Raw genomic sequence first — 13,451 nt, forward strand, 5'->3', positions numbered from 1 at the left:
AGTTGTTAGTAGCGAGAACCCATGGCTCCCCATTATTTCACACAGTTCTTTCAAATATGAGGTATTAACATTATTCATCCAGATATTCCAATCACCCAAGCAAAGATGTAGAATTGTGGTGCACATCTGGCTGAATTTGAAGGACTGCCCTGGGTGAACCATGTCGTGGTGTACTGACTCCTGTCCAGTGTACACAAGAGGGGATACAACCCATGTGTTTTACATCAGTTGAACATGGCCGTGTGACAGTACTCATCCCCCAATAGCATACCCCCACAACATCTGCAACATCAACCACAAAGTGCACTCTTGTTAGCTGCAACCTTGATGTCTGTGACTCTGCTCTGCTAGACATGTGTTTGTGTCCGAAATACAAATTACACTTCATGCCCTGCACAGTATAGATTCTGTTTTCACACATGTACGTAGGTGCTTCCATGCTACATAAAACATGCAAGATGCCAACCGACATACATTACAGCATGCCCTAAGTGAGTGTGCATATGTCTAGACTCTGCACATCCCCACTCGCCCAGTTGCAATGACTCCTGATGCAACTCATAGTGAGGCTTCATCCATTTTACGCTCCCACACTCAGCACACACTCCACGGGTTCATGCCCCTCTACTTCTTGTGTTCCTATCTACAGCTCCATTGACTTACTCTGTCCACTTCACAGACCTTGGCTAGGTGGTACTCTTACAGCCATACATCAACTGGGACTGTTTCTTTTTTCACACACTTATGCATGTTCCCAATGTGTACAGTCCCTGTACAAGGTCACCACTGGTGTGGCATGTGATGGATGCAAACTTGGATGTGGATATGTGTGTCTGCCTGTTGTCATGTGATATAATTGCACGTCACAGAGCCACATGGCCATGGCCATTTCACTGGTGTTAGTCAACAGATGTGCCATGGGCTATTATGTGCTTTTTAAAGACCCTGTTTGTTGGCAATGTGTCCACTAGCAGCATAGCCCTGTGCAGGGAATGTTGTTGCCAGTCTACATATGCCATTATCAGATAGCTTCTTGTACATAGTGAGTGGATGCTGTATTTCTTATGGTTACATCCCCTGTATTTTGTTGCATGACAGAAATGTGATACACATGTTTACTGTAGACACGTTGCACATCACTCCCCATGTCTTTTAATGTCCATATAGGTGAGGATGCACCAGATGCAGAGGAGGAGGAAGAGGTGGAAGAAGAGTCTGTGATGCTTCAGACCACCAGTGGAGGATGTGGCATGGCAGGCCGTTAGAATCAACTGGTGCTACAGACCATCCTGAGCCGTGCTGCAGACAATTCTGACTCTTTGGACTCCAGTAGCTCTGATGTGCAGTCGTCCTCAATGCTGGTAGAGGTGAGTGCACCAATGGGTGAGCAGTTAGGGCCTGTGAGGCTTAAGGAGGTCAAGTGCCTTCTCAAGGCATGTCAGTGGTGTCACGCCCATCAGTGGTGGTTATGGCTGCAAGGCCACACTCACATTTATTGGTTTGTGGTCCTGGGGCAGATGTCCAAGGGAGGGTTGCAGTCCTGCAGCCAGAGACAGGGGCATCACAGCAAGGGCCATGCTCCCTTGGATCAGGCAGGCTGGGCAGATAGTGTGGGAGAGGCAGCTGTTGTGTTCCGCACACCAACAGGGTGCTGCCTATTAGAGTTTGGCTGAGGGCATGGATAGGGTGGCCAGTTCCATGAACTCCCAGCAACACAGTTGGAGCAACACCTGCAGTTCATGTTGTCCACTTGCCGCTCCCCCTGGCTGCGCATGGAGGCCAACATCAGGGACTGATGGGGAGATCTCCAGTGCCTGCAGGCATCCCTCCTTACAGAGTGTTGGGCACACAGGTTAGCCCTGAGGTGTGAAATGTTGGCCCACAGAGCTGCAATCCATGAGGAAGAGGTAGTCAGCAAAAGACTGTTCGCCAGGAGATGTTATCATTGAGGCAGACAATCGCGGAGGAACTACGTGCAACCGGTGTGGTTGTGCATAGTGACCGCCAAGCCCTCAGTCTGCTGGTGCATTCATCAGTGTCACACATGGCTTCTGCCACTACAGACCAGGCCAGGGCACTGCGTGGTGAGCCTCCAGAACTACTTCCACCTTTGGATTCCATGCAGGATGGTTGTGCCAGCAGAGACATGCCTCCTGGTCCACCGTAGCCGTGCGGTCCGTGAGCCCATGGAAGGGAATGTTTTAATTTTCTTTTTTGACGTCCACCCATGTGAAAGTTGGCAAGCATTCTGCCCTTACCCCACTTCTGGATGGACCCCCCCCCAGGTCCATGATGAAAATGTTTGATTTTTTTGTTTATTTCTTGATACTTTAGTTGACCCTAGGCCTGGATGTTGGCATTTTATTTTTGAGTTGCCCTTTCCAGGTTTTATTTTTATTATTTTACTTATTTTTTCCTTGAGTTGTGCTGTTAACCTCTCAAGGCCATGACGATGGCAATGGTGGATATGCAGGCATGCATAGTGAGATCTTGCATGTTTGCATGCTGGTTCACAGTATGGCATGTGCAGCAAATTATGGGTTCAGTGTTTCCTTGCACATGTGTGCTGTGTGAATGGTACTTCACTATGCCTGTTGTAATGTCTTCTCCCATGTTGTTTCAATAATCTGTGATTTGGCTGTGATTGCTCTGCATCCTTCGGCATCCATGCTCCCCATGCCCTCCACCAGGCACTGTCCACAGGCACTGTCCCTCCTGTCCCTAATTTGGAGACAGCGGGTAAGCATGAGCACTGTCTTGCATGCTGAGCATGCGTCATTGGTCACCATGTTTGCTGCATGGGTAACTTAACTGATATGTGCTTTGCATGCTACTATGCCGGGATGGTTATTTAGGTGGCACTCATGTCACTCTGTTACCTACCTCGGTCAATTCATCTATGGCCACACCTACTGTGGTGCAGTGCATGTCATTGGCCATCTCCATCCAGAGAGTGTACTCTTTGATGTGGGTTTTACTTGGCCTTCCCTCTCACTGTCACTCTCTCTCCCTCTCTCTGTTGTGGTACGCTGCACTCATGGGCAGATCACAATCTATGTCCTGTCACCCCCTTGCACCCGGTGGTGCTTCTGCAGTGGGTGCTCTCTGCATATTTGCATATTTTCTGGATCAATTCATGGGTTGTCATGGATGTGTATGTTCTTTCTGTTGTTACTATGCATGTTATTGCATTTAGGGGATGCGTCTGCCGATGGGGTGCATCGTATGCAAGGCAGGTGGGTACCCTGTGCAGGCAAGTGAAGGGCATTTGCAGACACTTGTGTGGTGTTTGGCTCAGAGTCTTGCGCTGTGTGTGATCACTTGGGATTGACTTTTCTTGTGGGGCACTAGTACTTCTTCATGGGTATGGGTGCGTGATTCACAGGGTGTGGTTCTGGTGATAGGACTGGGCATGGTGTTGTTAGTATGGATTGGTGGGGCCTGTGACAGGTGTTGATGGTTGTGCTGTTGTGTCATTGCACTTTGACCATGTGCACTGAGTGGCACTTCACATCCCTTGCAATGTTTGTGGGGTAATGGCTCAACAGCACTTTTGGCCTCTCTTGCTTAGGGTTCCCCCATTATGGTGTGCATCACCAGTTACAAGCCACAACCATGGGAACATTGATGCACATTTTTGGGATGCTATGTTGTGTGCCAGCACATTACGTTTAGCGGTGTTGGAGTTTTCGCATGCATGTCCCATGCATACTGCACCATGATGTTTGCAGCTTTAAGTTGACCGCAGCTGGGTGCATAGTACTGCAGCATTCAATTGAATCCATCATTTGACCAATTGTACGCTGTCACATTGACCATGCACTTTTTGTTTGCATCTTACATTTAGCATGCATTTATCCTTGTTTGCAGTATCAAATTGCTTTGTGTTGTCTGCTTATGTCTTCCATGGCAGTTGCCTCGGTGGTCAGCCTTCCAGTCTGACATCGGCCTCTGTGAATTGATGAATCACACATGATCCTGCCTGGAGTGCATGAGGTGAGTATTTGTGTACTTGTTTTCTTGTGCTTTGCATCACGGCTAAACTTTACGAAATCTGCAGGGAACTTGAAAACCCGTCTGCAGTATCTGCCCCTACTCCTTCCCAGTCCCTTTGTAATGCACTCGCCTCTCACTTTTCAAAATCCCTGGACATACTGAACATCCTTGTCACGCACTCTTCCAACACAACCCTCCTCCCTCTACCCCCCTACCACTCACCCTCCTCCTTCCTCCTTCTTCTCCATCACTCCTGTCTCGCCCGAAGAAGTCAGCAGAGTTGTCAACTGCATGAAGGTCTCTCCCAAACAGGTTGTCCCAGGCTCCTCCAAAACTATCAAGTACAGCATCTCCTCTCTTGCCCCAGCTCTTGCTGATCTCTGCAACCAGCCCTTTGCTACCGGGTCTATTCCATCCTCCCTCAAGCACTCCCTTGTGCGCCCCATCCTTACAATACCATCTGCAGACCCTTCCTGCTCAGCCAACTACCGCCCCATTTCCATCACCCCCTTCCTGGGAAAACTGCTTGAGAAGTTGGTCCTCCCCCAACTCAATGCACATACCAGACTTGTTGGCGGTCTACATGACCACCAGTCTGGATTCAAAGCTTCCTGAGCCACGGACACTGATCTCCTGAACACCCGTGAATAACTGCTTGCATCCCTCAATTCCAAATCCCTTGCTGTCCTCATCCTCCTTGATCTCTCTTCTGAATCTCACACAGTGAACCATTCCATCCTCATAAAAAGCTCCATGATACCCTTGGTATCTCGGAGCGGCAACTGGACTGGCTTAACTAGTTCCTAACCGACCATTCCTCCAAAACTATTCTGGGCCCTTTCTCCTCGCCAACTTCCTCCTCCACCTGTTGTGTCGCCCAAGGCTCCATTCTTTCGCCCTGCCTCTTTAACATATAACTTTCCCTGCTGGAACGTGTCATTGCCTCCCTCTCCCCCAACTTCCAGTGCTACCCTGATGACACACAACTCTTCTTCAAACTTCCTACTGACACCCTTGCACCTTCTTTCATCCCTGACTGCCTCTCCGCCATCCAGGACTGGTGCACTGCTAATGACCTCTACCTCAATGCCAGCAAAAAAGAGAGTTTCCCTATTGGATCCCCTGCACCCTACTTATGTCCTTCACTCTGGCTTTCCTCCATGGCCTCCCCCTTTCCCCCTCTTCTGAACCCAGGAATCTTTGAGTCATCTTTGACTCCTCCCTTTACTTCATCCATCATATTCAGGACATTGTCAAGAAGTCCTACTTTCAGCTCTTCTTCATCAAAGTAACTGGACCCTTCCTTGCCTTCCCCCCAGAGACTCAATGTTACCTGTGTTCTCGTTCTCTACAGGCTAGATTACTGCAACAGCATCCTCCTTAATCTTCATTCGTCCACCCTGCAACCCCTCCAACTTACCCAGAATAGGGCAGCAAGACGTATCCTTGGTCTCAAGCCCAGGGACTGCATCAATCCTGCCCTACAAAGCCTTCACTGGCTCACGGTCTCTGCACAGATTAAATTCAAATCCCTCTGTATCATCCACAAGGCTACCTCGGGCAGGGGACCACTCTGTATTCAACGCTTCCTGACCAAATACTCCCCTTCTAGACTCCTGCGTTCCTTTGGCACCAACTCCCTGCATGTGAAGCGGTTTGGTAAACAGAGCTGGTGGTCGATCAGTTTCCTCTGCGGACTGCCTTCTGTGTAATAGCCTCCCTCTCCCTCCTCAAGTTCCAAAAAAGCCTCAAGACTGTTCTCTTCTCCTCTTCCTTCTCCACCTCTCTTCCCTGCTAAACATACAGTAGTGTGACTGAAGTGCAGGGCCTTTATCTATCCTCAGTGCCCTGACCCCCCAAATCTCTCAGCCAAGCTGCTGTCTATATACTGCATTTGCTCAGCCTCACCACAGGAGGTTGCATTTAAGTTTTTCTTTTATTTTCTTAGCACTTCACCCGAGCACTTTTCCATGAGCACCTCAGCACCTTTTCCCTTACTCCCCTCCACTCTGCACTTGCACGTTCTGAACGCTCACAAGGCATAGTAGGTTTGTCGCCCCTCCCAGTTATTCTCATGATTTGTTTGTACTATTAATTCAATTATTTATCTCTGTAGTAATTCATAGTTTGCATTCCCCTGTCCCCACCCTGTTGCCCTCTGTGCGTTTTGAAAAATGTTTGTTAATGGTATAAACGCGTAACAAGTGACAATAAATAAATGAATAAATAAATGTGCTCCCATGATTGTGTTCAGTGCACTGGCCCAATGCTACACAGGTGATGGCATGCCTTGGCATGTCATTGGTAGTCTTCCAGGGGCGTCCCTGCTTTTCTGTGGGCTCAATTATCTGCATATGTGATGTCTTCTCATTTTCATGCAACATGTTGACTGATGCGTGCATTATGTATGTGCCATCGTCTAGTTAATGGGGATATGTGACATGCACATTGGCTGCATGTCATTGAGGAGGACAGGCAGTGTGGGGGATGTTGTTGTTTGTGAATGTGTGTGTTTTGTGTGTTTGATTTGCATGCAGTGTGCAGGTGTTGCTGCATGTGTGCTGGGACACATGTTGATGGTTGTCTTGTGAGTTTTTGTGTGCCTGTGTTGTATGTCACTGAGGGGTGCCTGTGGGTCTTGAGTTTTTGAGTGCATGCATGTGTTAGCTGCACTCTGTTTCATTTTGTTCATTGTCTGCAGATCGTTCCATCAGGGAATGCTGGCTATTTCATGGGATGAAATTTGACTGTCGACTGCATGCCAAGGGGACAGGTAAGATGTGCATTTATCTTGATCGTTATGGAATGGCTACTTTAGTTGCTGCATGCCTGGATGTGGTAATTCTGGTGGGTCGCCCTCTTTGTCACAACTGTCTATTACCTCTTGTTAATATTTGTTTTGGGGATACGGTTTATTGTGGTCATGTTGCCATATTGAGTAACATGTGGGTCGATACTGCACTGCTTTTCTACACCCCACAATAGGGACATGTTTGTGCGCATCATGCACATTCTAGGACATGTGTGCAGCTATAAGCCATTATGCTTGTTGTATTTTGTGTCCATGTAAATTGTTGAGGCCATGTATGGCTTGCAGCTCAGACATGATGTTTCAGGATTTATCGCTGCTTACACATTTGACAGGTGTGTTAGTCAGATCCGCCATAGCACAAGGGAACCACTATGGTGGGGATAGTGCGCAGTATAAATATCCTTTAACATTACATATGGGATGGTCTTGGTGCCAAAGAGGTGATTTTTATTAAATGATTGGCATGTTCCCTCTTCAATGTGTTTCTTTTGCAAACACAAAATTAAATGCCTTTTATTTCTAAGGGATGCACACAAATTAGCACTTCCCTGAGCACTTTCTCAGGGTGGTTTTGTGGGCACAGTATAATGGCCCATTGTCATCATTGAATGGCACCTGGGATTTTGCGGGATCGTGTGCACTCCACAGGGGAGAGATTTTAGGTGAAATTAGATTGTACAAGCTGGGTACGTGCAGCCTCTCCACGTGCCCTTTGTCCAGCTATACGCAAGCGGTGTGCCTGTGGGTGTGGATGGGGTGCTGCCAAGATGTCCACTGGGATGCCACGCTGTGTTGCAACATTGTGCAGGACACATGCTGCCACAATGATCCTGCAGACTACTGGTGGTGCATATAGCAACACACCACCAGAGTGGTCAAGGGAGCGGAAACGTGACTTGAGCACTCCGAATGTGCGCTCCACTATGCCCCAAGTTGCAATATGGGCAGTGTTGTACCTTTCCTCAGCAGGTGTGTTGGGGTTGCGTATGGGCGTCATCATGTATGTGCTCAGAGGGTAGGCACTGTCCCTTGTAGAGGTGAGAATGGTTGTCATTGTCATTTGCTGACAGTGTCTGTTGGTCTGTGTGCAACATGCATGCATGTGCATGACCATTCACACTCACCAATGAGCCATGTGTTGCCATGCTTTCCAGCTTCCAGGGCCCGGTGTAGCGGGGACATCCTGAAGATGTAACTATCATGTGTGCTGACAGGATAGTTGGCATACACTTCAGTAATTATGCCCTTGGCATCACACACAACATGAACATTGATGGAGGGCCAATGTTTCAGGGTGCGGTAGATGTGCTTTGTTGCTCGAGGTGGACGTAGAGCAACATGAGTGCAATCAATGGCACCTAGCACTTTTGGGAAGTGCGCCATCCCAGAAAAATCCTGGACCACTGCTTGCCTTTCTGCCAGTGTTCTGGGCATGTAGATATGCTGGCGGACAGAAGGACGTGCAGTTATGATTGCCAACACCTGGTGCTAGCAGCATGACTGTGTGGCCTGGGAGATGCCACCTACTATGGCGGTGGTATGCTGAAATGAGCCAGTGGCCAAAAAATCCAGTACAGTGAGCACCTTTTGCAAGCGGCGCAGTGCTTGGGAGCACATGGTGGGTGTTGTGAGGTAATCTTCCCACTCTGTGACCAGGTCGAGGATGATATGGTAGGGCCTATACCTGCCATTGACCTGGTTGTCAGGCATCCCAAAAAGGCAGGTCCTTGGGTGGAAGATCCAGGCCCTGGCCATTGTCTCCTCCTGCGCTGTCCCAGGATGACTGCTGCAACAAATGGCGCATTCATTGTGGCTGAATTTGTGCATTTGTTGATCGCATGCGCTTTTTTTGCATTTGTTAGTGTGCACGTGGAGGTTTCCTCCTCCTGTCTCGTGGCATAGGTGTTTCTGGATTTGCGCGTGGTTTTTCACGAGCCGGCGCTCACTGTTCAATTCCATAAATATGTTTGTTTTTCGCGACTATGGGCGGTGCAATTGTTTGACGGCGGAACGTCCCTCGTAAAGGCCTACATTTTCGCTTGTTCTTCCTCATTCCACATGTCCCCCCCCCCCTTTTTAGGTGGCTCTGCAGGCCCGGCCGGCCCTTCTCTTGGAGTATTGCAAAAGGCGTTTGTTGGCTCGCTGTGACGTGGTGGACTGGTGCGGATTCTTAGCAAGTCCTGTGTAAGACCCGCACCTTGTGTTCCATGAATCAACTAACAGGGACTTGTGGGATTTGGCGCGCACGTCATGTTTTTTCTGCACAGATTTTTCCATGAACCTGGCCCAAAGAGTTCAGAAACTGTTGTAAAGTAGCACATTTTCTCTGCACACAGAAACGTGTCTTTTGGTGAGCCTTAATGAGGTTTAAAACGTGAATTTTTTGTACTGAGGCCCATAATCTATTTGCCAATTGTATATTTGAATGGCAGATGGTAAAGGGTAAAATACAGAGCAACTAACAAGCTGTTTGGCATTCATCCAGACCTGGATGTGTGTGAATTTGCTATAAATCGATACCAACAAAAAAGAAGTGGCTGTGATCATTAGGGACAGCGATCAGGATCTGGTAGGATATATATATTGATTCCTTCCTCCCAACGAAGACTTTCATTAGAACAATGAAGGCAAAAGTTATGAGCCTTGATATTTTATGGCATTGATTTCTTTCCCTGAAGTGTTTGTCTGACTAAATCTAGTCAAATGAATGGAACTGTGCCTCGCGAGATTCTCTTAGACGATGATTGCAATTCTCTGAAATTACGGAAATACTGGAGCTGGATTTCAAGTGCATCAAAATGCAATTGTGCATTTGAACCTGTTGCCATACAGGAAGTACATTTTTTTCCCCCAGATTTGATTTTTTTTTTTTATTTGACCTTATTCGTGTTTTGTTGTGCCCTGAGGCCTGTGGGTATGTGGTGCTATATGAAGATTTAATTAATAAATAAGAAATTAAGGATTTCCTATACATTTGCACCTTTTTTTTAATTATTGTGAGCTGGCAAACCATGGGCTTATTTGTTTCATTGTTTGGGCACAAATGGTCAAATCCTATGAAGTATTTCCAATGACATCACCCAAAATAGACAATGTTGCTTTTAATCGGTTAATCGGTCCAGATAAGATTTTGAAGTTGAAGTATTCTTTCGCCTAATGTTGTAATTTTGGGAGAAAATTAATTTTCGGGTGTAAAAAAGTAATTCCCATTCTCAAAGAATGTATTTTTTGGGGGTATAAAAATATGTTTTAGCTCTAAAATAGATACCTTTCTGTAATTCATACCTCTTTGCACCTAGTATTTTTTGCAAATTAGAAGATGCATTTTTTCTTTACATTTCTTCAGATCAGTATTTATAATAATATTTTATTGTATAGTATTATAGTTGTCATTTACATAACGCCTTTTTCCTTTTGTTGGACCTCAACGCGCTTTGTGGTAGGAATGCCCTCAGGGAACGAAGTCCACGTATGGGAAAATTCTCTGAAAAGGCTTAAAGTGTGTGGGTGCATTTGTCCAAGATTAGAAATTAGATGGGCTGGCTAGGCTCCAGTAAGAAACCCAAGAGGTTAGGCATGTGGATGGATGCTGGGGGAGGTCACGACTGAGCACTAATGCAAGAGAAGCGATATGTGACCCGCTAGACCGAAAATGTGTCATAGGGTGTCACTGTATTCTCCCGGTAGATGTTATGAGGCAAGTCTGGTGTAACTTGACCAAATTCATCCTCGTAGCTGCATTCTAAATTGTGTGGATGGATAGCCATGCCTATGGTAGATGTCCACCAAAGTGGTGCATTTATACATACCTTAAGATCAGATGGAGCTTAACTTTGATGTCACTGTGTCATCCAATCATCAGTGGGAAAGAAAACCAGCTAGGCATTATGGACAGGCTACCCTCAAGTCTACTAAGTATAATAGACTCGCTGTCCAAGAGCATCTTCTAGGCGAGACACACAAGCTACCATAGGATACAGGATAATAGGATTCCCTAAACGCAATAGAGTGTTTATAGTCTTACAAAATATCTATATGCTAATCAGAGTGGTTCTAGGAATGAATTTGCAATTCATCGGTAAGCAGAGGTAGGTCAAAAGTTGAAGGGAAACCGCCTAGGGCTAGTTTGCAGCTGGCTTTTAGGGAGCGATTATGGCATTCTCTGCACCCTTTCCATACTACAAGCAAAAGTCAACTTGGTAGTAAACAAAATGGGTAAAGAATTTGGGGCATGTTCGTAGAAAACCAGCAACATGTCTTTGGGATTTGCAGATGATTAAACATGGTGTGGGATCTCTGTTTTAGGTACAAGGCAGTCGTTGCAGTAGACAAAAGGCTCTTCCCTTTACACTGGCAACTGTTACGCGTTCAGTGCTGTTCACATTAGCATTAATGCTCTACAGGTGGGCCCATATTGGGAGCAGGCAGACTGATGCATGTCGTGGGACTTCAAAAGGATCCAAACTTCCTAGGCGTCAACCTTCCTAAAAACATGCCTGTACATCTTGCTCATTTTGTCTGCCAATGCTAGGTCCATAACAACTGCAGTGGGTGAGAGGGCGGGCATTGCTACAAACTGCAAGTTGGGATCACCAATCAGCTGTCGTGCAAGCCACAGGAAGGGTTTTTCAAAGTTGTAGTTGCTCTTGGCAGAAATATCAAGGTACTGGAGATCTCCTTCTGTGGCAGTGCTCTGCGGGTTCCACAGATCCAAGCATATCTGTAAAGCAGTGTGGGTGGAAGCAGCGGGCAGGTTCCTATGTAGCAACTGCTTCCTATTTTTTTAGAGTATTTTTACTCCCTGTTTGCTTTTGTTGAGAGTATTTGCCTATTTTCCAGGAATAAAACTGTCTGTTACGCCGCTCATCTGTAGACTGAGCGTACCAGCTGGATTTGCACCAAAAGACCGGAAAAAAAGACTGAAAGGCACAATTAGTGTGCATTTGGCCCAGTTGAGAGACTGAATCCCAAAATACTGAACAAGGGGTGCAGAGGTTGCAGCGGTGTCTCCCACTGCCATAGTTAAGTATTAGGGGCTTCAGGGGTCTCGGGGTGTCCTCCGGATACATTATTTGCGTGGCGGGGGACAATAAAAAGCAGAAAAGATCGAATTACAAAATGCAAACAAGTGGGGTTCACAATTGTTTTATTCAATCTTTTGGCACTCGATCCTTTAACGTACATTGTACCAGCCTCCACAAAAAAAACATCATGCACAAGGGCATTATTTTCAATATTTTCTTGAGATGACAGAAGAAAAATCTTGAAAAGTTTGCCATGCTCCTCCCACTCTGGGGTCATAGCCACAGGCCACCACTTGTGAAGTTCCCCAAATAGCACTGCTTAATTTTGCCATGTACTGGGCACTGGGGTGTTTAGGAGGATGGAAAGACTGATCTATTGCAGAGGGCATCAGTGGTTCGTGAACTGGCTCTGATTCTAAGGGACGGTTGTTTTTTCGTTTCTTGCACTGAACTGTGACCTTCTTGCCCGGCGAGATTTTTAAATTTGGTTCCATTTTCGACAAACATTCAAGCACGACTAAACTTGGCCTGAATTACATTACTTTTACTGAAATAAAAACACGTTATGTATTCTCTTGAAAGCGCTGTTGCTGACCTGCCGGTGTATGCAGCTCGCACTCCCTAATGGGAGAGGAAGAGAGACCGTCAAACGAATATTGAAATGGGATGGAGTGAGAAACGGAGACGTATGAGTGAGGCGTAATATGGGATGGAGCGAGAAAATGAGACTTATGAGTGAGGCGTAATGCTTTTAGGACTCAATTTCCCTCTCTGCCCTATTTAGGAGAAGGCAGAGGGAGGGCTCGGGATGGACCGAAGATCTCCCACTTGCTGATCCTCCTCCATCTAATCAGTGCATTTCATTTAACGCGTGCATGGCTTTTTCGTGGATTCCTAGGCAATCCGCTACGGTTTTGCACCTGCCGAAGAGTAGACAGATTCTATACAGGCCAATCAATGCATGCCACCTGTAAAGCGTGATTTGCATATGGCACTTATTTATTCACAAAACGGAAAGTAAACGTGAGGAGCACAGATGTGGTATGTTTGCACTACACATCATGAATATTTAAATTGAATTCAGGTGAGGCAACAGCGCATAATTGCAAATGTTGGTGGCCCCGGTGTGAAATCTGTAGTTTGTTCAAAATGACTCTGACAACCTCATTTTACATTGAATGTAAATTGCATGCTGGGGACCACCAACATTAGCAATTACGTGATGTTGGGTCCTCTACATGCACTTTTAGTCATTCACAATATGTAGGGAAAAAGGAAAGAGTAAAGCAAGACAAACTCTCTCTTACTCTTTCATTTTCCTTTCTGTCTTGTGACAAACAGCCTCATTTGATCAAATTTGTAAATTGAATGCAGATAGAGACCAACTCCAGCACTTACGTGCTGAGCGGTCCCCTGCATGCATTTGAACAGGGCCAAGAGGCTGAGTGGGCAAGGAAAGAGTAAAAGAGAGGAACAATCGATTTTACTCTTTCTACTCAGTCTCGTGGAAATGTAGGAATCCATTTTCCTGCAGGCGTAAGACAGAGGAGGAATGCATGGCAGAGATCCTATCTCCGCGCCGTGCCCCCTCTATTTTATCACTGCTGGAAAATGTGGCA

General features: G+C 46.5%; 1 long non-coding RNA gene across 2 annotated transcripts in view; it reads left to right on the plus strand.

Annotated features, from left to right (window-relative positions):
- The window catches only part of LOC138481538 (uncharacterized), a 208,869-nt gene that overhangs the window by 19,431 nt on the left and 175,987 nt on the right, over positions 1-13,451 (plus strand). The window contains exons 2-5 of one of the 2 annotated variants that reach the window (XR_011274271.1): positions 1,168-1,367; positions 3,914-3,996; positions 6,698-6,769; positions 8,889-9,738. This is a non-coding gene — a long non-coding RNA (uncharacterized lncRNA). Of the gene's footprint in view, positions 1-1,167; positions 1,368-3,913; positions 3,997-6,697; positions 6,770-8,888; positions 9,739-13,451 lie in introns of those variants that run through there. The other variant, XR_011274270.1, reaches the window with a different exon arrangement.

The sequence above is a fragment of the Ambystoma mexicanum genome, chromosome 5p (genome assembly GCF_040938575.1).
Source record: "Ambystoma mexicanum isolate Mex_15411 chromosome 5p, UKY_AmexF1_1, whole genome shotgun sequence".
NCBI lineage: Eukaryota > Metazoa > Chordata > Amphibia > Caudata > Ambystomatidae > Ambystoma > Ambystoma mexicanum.